The following is a 10,012-nucleotide window of genomic DNA, read 5'->3' as shown; positions in this document are numbered from 1 at the left end:
TGTCATTCACCCCTCTATCTCCAGCAGAGTGCTCTTCTTACAGCAGCTTTTTAGTAAATAATGAATGAATGAACAAATGACCGTACGGATGGTTCGTTGAGTCATGTGCACCTGCTAAACCCAAGCGATTATGATGGTGCCTTCATTTTCCTGTTTAAAAATCCCGTCACGCTAACGCCAGCCTTCTAGCAACATGAACAGATTTGTCATTGTGATTGTGGTATCAGGATTTTCGTACAGTTTCTTTTCCAGTAAGCAAGTCTTGGGAAAGCCATAAGTAGTGTAGACTCTTAAATCGAAATTCAAGCCCAACCTACTGAAAGTATCTACCTGAAGTTCTAAATCCAGAGGACTCGAGAATGGCATTCTTCAGCCAAAGAGAAATATTTTGACTGACAACTTACCTGCCTTGTGAGCTGGTCTCACCAACTTTGAATTTGGTTCATTTATCAAGTTTTTTCATTTGAAGTTTACCGCATAATTCCTCTTTTCTGAATGACTCTTACTTGGCAACCAAGACACTCCACTTAGTTTGTGAATTCAATAATTCAATCTTAGTTTGAATTCAGTGACTTTGAAATCATCGGCACATAGAGCAGCCATGAGTCCTAACGGAAACAAATGTTATTAGAGGGAGCTAACTTTATTTTTTTAAATGATTTATTATTATATTATGTTAGTCACCATACAGTACATCCCCGGATTCCAATGTAAAGCTCGATGATTCATTAGTTGCATATAACACCCAGTGCACCATGCAAATACGTGCCCTCCTTACTACCCATCACCAGTCTATCCCATTCCCCCACCCCCTCTCCTCTGAGGCCCCCAGTTTGTTTCTCAGAGTCCATAGTCTCTCATGTTTCATTCCCCCTTCTGATTACCCCCCTTTNCAGCCAGTGAGAGAGGGAACACAAGCAGGGGGAGTGGGAGAGGAAGAAGCAGGCTCATAGCAGAGGAGCCTGATGTGGGGCTCGATCCCATAACGCCGGGATCACGCCCTGAGCCGAAGGCAGACGCTTAACCGCTGTGCCACCCAGGCGCCCCTGGACCACAGCTTCTTAATCCAGTCATCTGTTGAAGGGCATCTCGGCTCCTTCCATGATTTAGCTATTGTGGACATTGCTGCTAACTTTAAATACCTTTCCCTGAAACTGTATTCTGCTGCTGGTATGGGGCTTATAGTCGATGTCTTAGCAAGAGGTGGGGAAAAGGGAGGAGCCGGAACATAGAAGACCATCTGTCCCCAAGGTGCAAGCACATTAGGTGAGTAAGAAGACACCCATGCATGGGAACATTCCTACTACACAACCTAACATGGGAGATGCCACAGGTCAGTGTAAAGATGGCGTCTGCAGACTGCAGTAGAATGTGAGTATCCTACCACCACTGCTCCTTGGTTATGTGTAATCTTAGGTAAGTCTCATCAACTCTCAGGGGTGCCAGTTCCCTCATATGATGAACCAGACGAGTTCCAAGTTCCCTTTTAGGTGAGTACTATATCCTTCAATTATGGGGCTTGCCATACCTTTCACTGATATAAAGACCAGCCGGCCAGAGCCCAGGGTAGGTCCCTGCCCTTAATGTGGCCAGGCTCTAAAAGATGAGCCTGGCACACCACAGTCCCTCTCTATTAGATATAAACTGGGGAAATGTCAAGAGAGGGGATCCATCTGCACAGGGAGCTAAAGCTGAAGGGTCACTGCTCAGAGAGAAGTCACATAGGACAAGACGGTTTCCACGCAAGTCAACATTATGAGGGGGAAGAGACTATGAGTAAGCAAAGGCTGTAAGGTGGGGATTGGGAGCTGACAAAAAGTCCATAGAGAGAGAAGAATGGAACCAAGATGGGAGTTTGTTGAGCCCACAGACCCCTGTTCCTAGGGGTTATGTATTCGCTAGCTTTAGAGCCTTCTGTCAACTCTCTGTCCTTCCAAGGTCCAGCCACGTAGCATCTCCTGGTCACAAGTACCCTTATCCTGCTGAAGTAATCTTGACGTAACTTTACTCCGTTGTTGCTTCTTGAAACTCCAAACAGCCTAACTAGAATGGGAGCTTGACATCTAGGATTCCATGAAGTTTCACCAGGCTATATGGTACAAACTGTGCGCTAGGCACAGAAAGAGTAAGGTGTATTAATGTGAATCATGAGTTTCCAAAGACCAAAACCAATAGCTAGTTACAACCCAAACCAAAATAGATGCCGAACCTTCGTACATTTGCTCCTGTGAATATGGCCAAGAGCCCAGGGCTCTGGGCTTCTCGAAGAAGATAGGGTGTGGCTGCCTCACATGCCAAAGGGACAGAACAGGCAGAGGTGAATCAGCCACCAGAGGGAGTATAAACAAACCCACAGATGGGCTATGGGGAGCTTCCCTTCTCACATTTCTCCTGGGTTACAACATTTCCACTGAGCGTGCACTTTCCTCCATTGCTCAGGCCAAGCAAACTGCGGCTAGCTAGAGACAAACATGGGTCCCAAACAGGAAAGCACCTGTTCAGACCTCAAAGCATCCAATGTCAACTGTGTCATGGGTTCACAATTTCACACCGCGTATCGGTCAGGTCCCCAGTGGTCTCTTCCTGGGCAACACAGACAGTACGCATCTAATGAAGGCTCTGGGTTCCAGAAATTGTTTACAAGTTGTTTAAAACAGATGGTCTTGTCCCAAAGAAACGATACAGGAGTCCTTGGGTTTGCGGGCCGGCCTCTAAATGCTATTTAACCCTTGATCACACTGAACCACAGAACCAAAGCTGCTGTGTTTCTGGAGAACCAAACAATCATCCAAAATGTCACTGCATCTGCTCAAGGACCAAGCGCCACCTCCTCCAGGCAGTGTTTCTTGATTACCCCCGCCCCTGGATGAAGCTGCCACTTCCTCCATTTGGTCAGAGGGCATGGTGGTGGGAGCCCACGATACCCTCTCTCATCCCTGCTTGAAAGCCCCTTCCTGCCATCACTCCACAGCTCCTCCTTCCTTCTGTAGAGATGCTCAGCTCTGGGTCCTCACCACGGCTCCATCAGAAGGAAAGGCCAAGGTTCTGAAAAAAAATTAGGATTAGTCTTTTCCATGTCCAGAGCCGAATCTTTGACTCTCTGCACTCATCAAGGAGAAGCATCATTTGGAAAACACAAAAGTCTTGCATGTTTGGCCTTGGAATTCATGAAATAATCATTGTAGTCTCAGGAGCTAGGCTTGGATCTGCCACTCACTCATTCCAAGGCCGACGCCCTCTTATCTGGAACATGGGTCCTTTGGACTCCCGGCTTCACTGCCGTATCTTTGCAGCAAACTTATCTTCTCCTTTCTTTTGACTACTTTGCTACCCCCACGGAATTTTAGAGCAAGCGGATCTTAAAAAGCATAAAGCCAAGCTTCTTCATTTTACAGTTGAAAAACCTAGGAGGTCCCAGGAGGTACAGACATGTGCTCAAGGTCACACAGCTAATCAGCAGTTGTGTCAAGAGCAGAAGCAGGGTCGTCAGACCCTCAGCCCGGCACAGTTCCACCTCATCTCACCGCGCCCCCGAGCCGACACCCGCAGAGGGGGCCTGGGGTGCGCCGCGAGTTCGGAGGAAGTAATTTTGAGTTTTAAAATTAGCTGTGGATAAGTCACACATGGATAATCAGGAGCTGACTGCAGCCTGGGCTCTAACTGAGCTTTAAGTCAATATTATAAGCTTGAATATTTATGGGTGTTTTGGTTTGTTTCCAAAAGTGGATGAAAGCGCCATCCTTCCTCCTGTCACATAAATGGAAAACACCAGAAAGGCAGGATTTACAATGCTTTCCCAGCATTTGTGTGGTTGATGTTGATACGGGTGGACTGAAATCTGAAGGAAAGCACAGAGGGAAGAGGGCACCGCTAGGTTTTCGGTTTTAAGGAGTGGGGGTAATTAGGGAATTCCGAATTCTCAGAGCGAAAGGTGCCATTTGGCTGAATGATTAGCTATGAAATTTACAAAGCGTGATGGGGCATTTTACAGGAATGTCTTTGAGCTCTCTGGGGGAAAGGGGTAAGTTTCGGTCCCGTCTGGCGTGTGGCAGTCACCTTCCCACCTTGGCTACGGTATTCCACGGCTACTGGAAAGTTGACCCTTCTCCCCATTTCTAGTAGGACTTCAGATTACTTTTCCAATTAATTACATCCTCATGCAATTGTATTTTTTCCTTTGATAACTTAGCAATGATCTTGAGATCTTTAGAGAAGAGCAAGGTCTTTTGGTTTTTTTTTTTTGTTTTGTTTTGTTTTGTTTTTTTTTAAAGATTTTATTTTTATTTATTCGACAGAGAGAGAGACAGCCAGCGAGAGAGGGAACACAAGCAGGGGGAGTGGGAGAAGAAGAAGCAGGCTCATAGCAGAAGAGCCTGATGTGGGGCTCGATCCCATAACGCCGGGATCACGCCCTGAGCTGAAGGCAGAGGCTTAACCGCTGTGCCACCCAGGCGCCCCTAGAGGAGAGCAAGGTCTTTTGAGGGGAACTCTGGGATGGTGGCCTTGCTCTGTAGTTTACTAACCAAGTGACCTTAGGTAAGTCACCTCTTGATAAGACTCATCTGTAAAATGAGAGTCTTGTATGCCCCACAGGCTTGTCTGGAGGATTCAAAGAAGGAGGGGGATGGCGTGCTTTTGTAAATTGTAAAGTGAGGTACCCTAGAGCTTAGTTCTCCGTCATCCCGGGTAAGTACTGGGGCGTCCTGGGCTATGATATGGCCTGGGGTGGGGATTATGTGGCTTGCCTTGTCACCTAGGATGGGCCCAAGGAAATGCATCATAGGCGAGACTGGTCTAGAACAATCACCTCGTCAGATCTCAGTGAAGGTGATGTGAGCACTTCTAACGAGTCAGGCATTCTGCTAACACTGTGCATGGATCACATCGTGAATTCTCACAATCACCCTAGGAAGACAGAAGTCTTCTTCCAATTTTTCTCACGTGGAAGCTGAGGCACAGAGTGGTCAAGAAATGCCTGCGGTCACACAGCTAGTGTGTGTCGGGGCCAGGAAATGACACCGAGCGGGTCCTCAGGGTCCTCGCTGTTAACTACAGTGGCAGACGGTGGTATTCTCCAAAGGTGGCTGCGTGGGAAGCACCCATCCCCCAAGCAACTGGGTGGTGGGACCTCCCATTCATTCCCCCATCAGGAGAGGGAGTCGAATTCGCCTCCCCCTGAGTATGAGCCAGGCTCAGTGTCTCACTGGTGACCATGGAATGCGGCAGACATGATGCTGTGGGACTTCAGAGCTAGGTCAGAAAGAACCACACAGCCTCTGTCTGCAGCTCTTGGGACACCTGCTTTCTGGACACTGTCTTTTGGGATGTTCCTTCTCGAAACTCAGCCTCTGCACTAGGAAGAGCCCAGGCCATAGAGACAGGCTGCTTGTGGGCTACCTGTTGCCAGTCCAAGCTGAGCACAGCCTTCACATCCTCCCAGCCCCCATACCAGACGTGTTGTGAAGAAGCTTCCGGATGATCTCAGACTCTTGCGTCAAGTTTTCCCAGCGGACGCAGAGACAAGCCATCCCTGCTGGGCCCCATCTGAATTTCTGACTCGCAGCCTTCGTGAACAGATAAAATGGTTGTTGTTTCACTTCGCTAAGTTTGGCGAGCTTTGCCACATAGCAACAGATCACAGGCACAAGCACTCTGCTCTTTTCCTTCCGCTCTTGCAGGACAACACCCTCCTGATTGATCAGAATTCCCCCCTGTGATGTCCTGGATGGCCTTGGCAAAATCGCTCTCTTGTTTCCCGTTCTCTTAAAGCCCACAACTCTCTGGGTGACAGAAGGAAATTTCCAGAGTGTTCGCTGCACTCAACCCTGCTAAGCCTTTTCCTGCCTGATCACCAGCCCTTCAAGGTATCAGAGGGCCTTCTTCTGCTCACACGCCTGTCTTATAAGAGATTCCAGAAGGCAGGCCGGTCGGCCAAGGGTGGGAATTCCCAGCCCTTCACTGGACAGGTCAGGGACACATTTCTGCGTGGGGGCCTGCTTAGACCAACAGAAAGGCGGCCCTGCCCTGCCTTAATGCTGGCTGTGGGAGGAAGCAGCCAGGAATGGCTTTCCCCCGGAAAGAGTCAAAGCTGTCCTAAGGGGAGCCACCCAGACACCAGGGGCCAGACTGGTATCATCATGGCCCAGACATTTCCCGTCATGCTTCATCTTGTCATTATCTCTCAGACCTGCTCTCTACGCTTCTCTTGGCCTTCTGGGAAACCCGAGGGTAGGACTCCGAGTCAGGAAGATGGTCACCTGCAGACAGAGCACAGTGACTGGAAGGGAGTGTGCGGTGGGAGGGGGGCTTCTGGGGGCCAATCAGGTTCCTTGTCTTGGTCTGGGTGCTGCTTGCTCAACGCATTCACTCCGAGCCTCACCGAGCTGTGCACTGATGACAGGGGCATTTCTTCAGCATGTATGTTATACATCAATAAAAAGAAGAAAGCAGCCCGGCAATTCAGCTATGGGGACAAAACCGAAAATAAATGCCCGAGGAACAGTCACGGAGGAATCACGCTGTACTAGAATGGATAGGGCAGTGCCACTCAGCAGGGGACTCCCTCAGGGAAGAGGCCAGAGCCTCCATGTTTGTCTCACCAGGCCCAACATGGAGCCTGGCCTACAGAAGGCGTCCGGCAAACATCTGCTGACCCACCACCTTCAGCCTCCCCTTCCTCTTTCCTACTCCTGACCCACAACTGACAGGAAAAGCCTTTTCAGAAGGCCTTGGCTGACAACATCCTGTGGTAGCAAGATCTATGCCTCTTTATACCTGTTCCCTGTCATTGTCCATACCTGAGATGATGGACAGGACAGGTCAGGCCAGGACGAATGAAAACCCTAAAATTCCCCAGAGGGGGCTTTAATCAAGATCTTTGCCTGCTGCTCCCAGCAAACCTACCATATAACGGGTCCATGCTGTGCTAGGCGCTTTACGTGTATACACTCCTCTCATCTTCGTGCCGACCCTGTGAAGTGGGGACTGCGATCGATCCCTTTTGATAGGCAGCTAAATCAAGGCTCAGAGAAGTTAAGCAATGTGTCATAAGTCACACAGCTAGTGACCGACAGAGCCTGGATTAAACCCAGCCATCGGGCTCCTGCAGCCGTACGCTCGGGCCCTATGGGGTCCCGCCTTTACAGAGGTGACAAGAATATACATTTGGGAGCCATTTTCAAAATATGTGTTTGATAAATGCTAAGTAACTGAACAGAGAAGAGTCTATCCCACACCATAAAAAGAACCAGTGCTGGAGACGGTGGTATTTATTTTTAGCAATTGGGGGTCAAGGTGGGGGTGACCAGACCTCTGGGCCGAGCAAATACATGCTCCTCCAATCAGAGAAAACAAAATCCTACTCATAGAAGAAAGATCCCTTGCTATTCCCCCCACACAGCCCCCCCTCCAGGATCTGAACAGATAATCAGAGCGTGCAGACGTTCAACAGTAATCAATTAGTACCTACTTTAGATTAAATTGAGAATATGTAAATCGGGTGCCTCATCAAGGCTGCACACAGCCAGTGATTTGAGACGCAGGCACCCCAACGACGTGCTGCAAACATACTGAGTCTCTGCGACACAGAAGGGCATGCAAATCTTGTCCCATGACCGAAAAATTTCTTAGATTGGGAAACCTGCTGTTTTTTACATGCACGTGCACACACACACTCTTCCTTATCCACTTTCCTCCATCTTTCCAGGGGCATACACTTCCTTATATCATCAGAAAGCACTGTCAGTGTAAAAACCCAGTGTTGGGATCACAAACAGCAGGGCATCCTTGAGCTTGACCCTCCCCTCCCTGTGGCCCCAATGGTCTAGAAGTTAAGCCTTGTTTTGGTGGTTGATGACTGGTTTTATTTTTGAGAGCTGTGTAAACAGAATCAGCAGCTAAGTATGACTAGGGCTCTTCCTGGGTTCCTCTTCAAATTCCCAGAAAGGGAAATGAGAGAAGGGACACCTATCAGGTTTCGGAAGGGAGTTCTAAGAGCTGGCCTGACATGCGACCTGAGAGACAAACATACTCCAGTTTCAAACGAATTGGGAAAACAAGGGCCCCGGATAAACATGTCTGGGAAGGCAAGGAGAATCGAGGCAGTGAGAGAGACAGAGGCCTGCCTGGAGCAGAGGCCTTCATCATGAGGCTGGTCTGCTTTTTCACCAGCCTGTCTGTGGAGGGTCACTGCGAGCAAAGGGGAGGAAGCTGCCAGACAACAGTCCAGCCAGCAGGAAAAGGGTATTTCCAGACTGCGGTCCCTCAAAACTGTCCTTGTCAGGGCCTGGAAGACTGGTATTTTTCACGGAATGGTCTTAAAAGGCGTGTCACAAGTGAGAAACACTGGTTGCTGGCCATGGAAATACAGCGCTGAGCCTACAGAGTGACAGCTGAGGGACTTCAAGAGTGGTCCGTGTGAGGGGCGCCTGGGTGGCTCAGTCGGTTAAGCATCTGATTCTTGATTTCAGTCCAGGTCATGATCTCAGGGTCTTGACATCAAGCCCTGCGTCAGGCTCTGTGCTCAGCGGGGAGTCTGCTTGAGATGCTCTCTCTCCTCTCCCTCTGCACGTGCGCGTTTTCTTTCTCTCAAACAGATAAATGAAAATAAAATCTTAAAATAAAAGAGTGGTCCGTGTGGCCAGGGGGTTGAGAAAGAGCTTTCTGTGAGGAAGCCCACAAGATCTCGCTGAGCCCAAGGTTAGGAGAAATATTTCAGTGGGAGCTGTGATTCTCACCTAGTCAGAAAGCTGAAATTATTACACCATCTGAGTTTCCCTACCACCTTAGCAGCGCTGAGGGCTATATTTATGTGTTTTTTTAAACCCAAATGAATTTAAGAGAAAAATGGCTGTGGGGAGAATTCTGAGTTCTTTCTTGATAGCAGATAACTAACAAGTATTATTTGGCACCTCCCAGATGTTGAGCACTACGTGAGGCCTGGAAATAAAGACACATGAAAAGCATAAATATCTATTTCATAAACAAAAATTATGAAAAGCATTCCTTGGGTAATTTGCATTCCAATTCAGAAGGCAGACGTGAGGTCGAGACGTGATAGGAAAATGACAAGAAGTAAGGGAGGGGCTAGACATCAGAAACGACAGAGAGCTGGTGATGTGGGGACTCTTTGAGCAAAGTTCAGAGAGGAGGTAAGTTGGCCCTAACATTTGGGAAGAAAAATCTGAATTAAGGGAAAAGAGCTGAGAGTGAGGATGTTCCCATGACAGGACGGACAAGAAGAGAATACTAATGAGACCCACTCCCACTTCATGCTGAGTGTGGTAGATTATAAAAATGCTTACAATTATTCGCCTCTCTGCATTCACTTCCTTGCAATGTGACATTGCAGCTCCTCCCCTCAAGATATGGGGTCTAGTTCCCTGCTCCTCGAATCTGGGTTGTCTACGTGACCGGCATTAGCCAAAGGGACATTAACCGACGAAATAGAGGCAGAGGTTCGAAAAGGACTTAAATGTTGCGGCTCGTCCCCTTGCTACACTTGGAACCATGAGACCACCGTGCCCATGAGCCTGCACTAACCTACCGGAGAGGTTCCAGGGGGTAGAACTGGGGCCCTCTGGCCAAACAACTTGTCAACCAACCACCACGCCTCCGAGAGGGATCCTTCTTGATAATCCACCCCACCAGATGATTGTGGACGCGTAAGGCAGCATAGCAGAGAAGCCATACTTAGCCGACACACAAAAGTGAGAGCTAAATAACATAGGTACTATTTAAAACCACTGAATTTGGGGGTGGCTTTTTATATAACGACAGCTGATGCACTGGGGAGTAGCTAGGTTTTTATGGAGGATGGTATGATCTCGAAGGGCCAAAAATAAGTCGGGTGGTCAAGAGAAATGAAGGTCCTGAACGTGAGGAGGAGCAAAAGGCAATCAAGAGCCCTGGGAGGTTCCCTGACAAAGGGGTCCTTTGAAAAGAGCAGCATTTTAAGCAGTGAATGACAGACCGGAGGGGAGAGCTGAGCGTGGAGAAGCCCAGCCCGCGGGGG

General features: G+C 48.7%; 1 pseudogene; it reads right to left on the bottom strand.

Annotated features, from left to right (window-relative positions):
* Nucleotides 1-2,394: 2,394 nt before the first annotated feature.
* Nucleotides 2,395-10,012, bottom strand: part of LOC109490372 — a 73,612-nt pseudogene continuing 65,994 nt past the window's right edge.

Source organism: Ailuropoda melanoleuca, chromosome X, assembly GCF_002007445.2.
Source record: "Ailuropoda melanoleuca isolate Jingjing chromosome X, ASM200744v2, whole genome shotgun sequence".
Lineage (NCBI taxonomy): Eukaryota > Metazoa > Chordata > Mammalia > Carnivora > Ursidae > Ailuropoda > Ailuropoda melanoleuca.
This window is presented reverse-complemented; position numbering and strand designations above follow the sequence as displayed.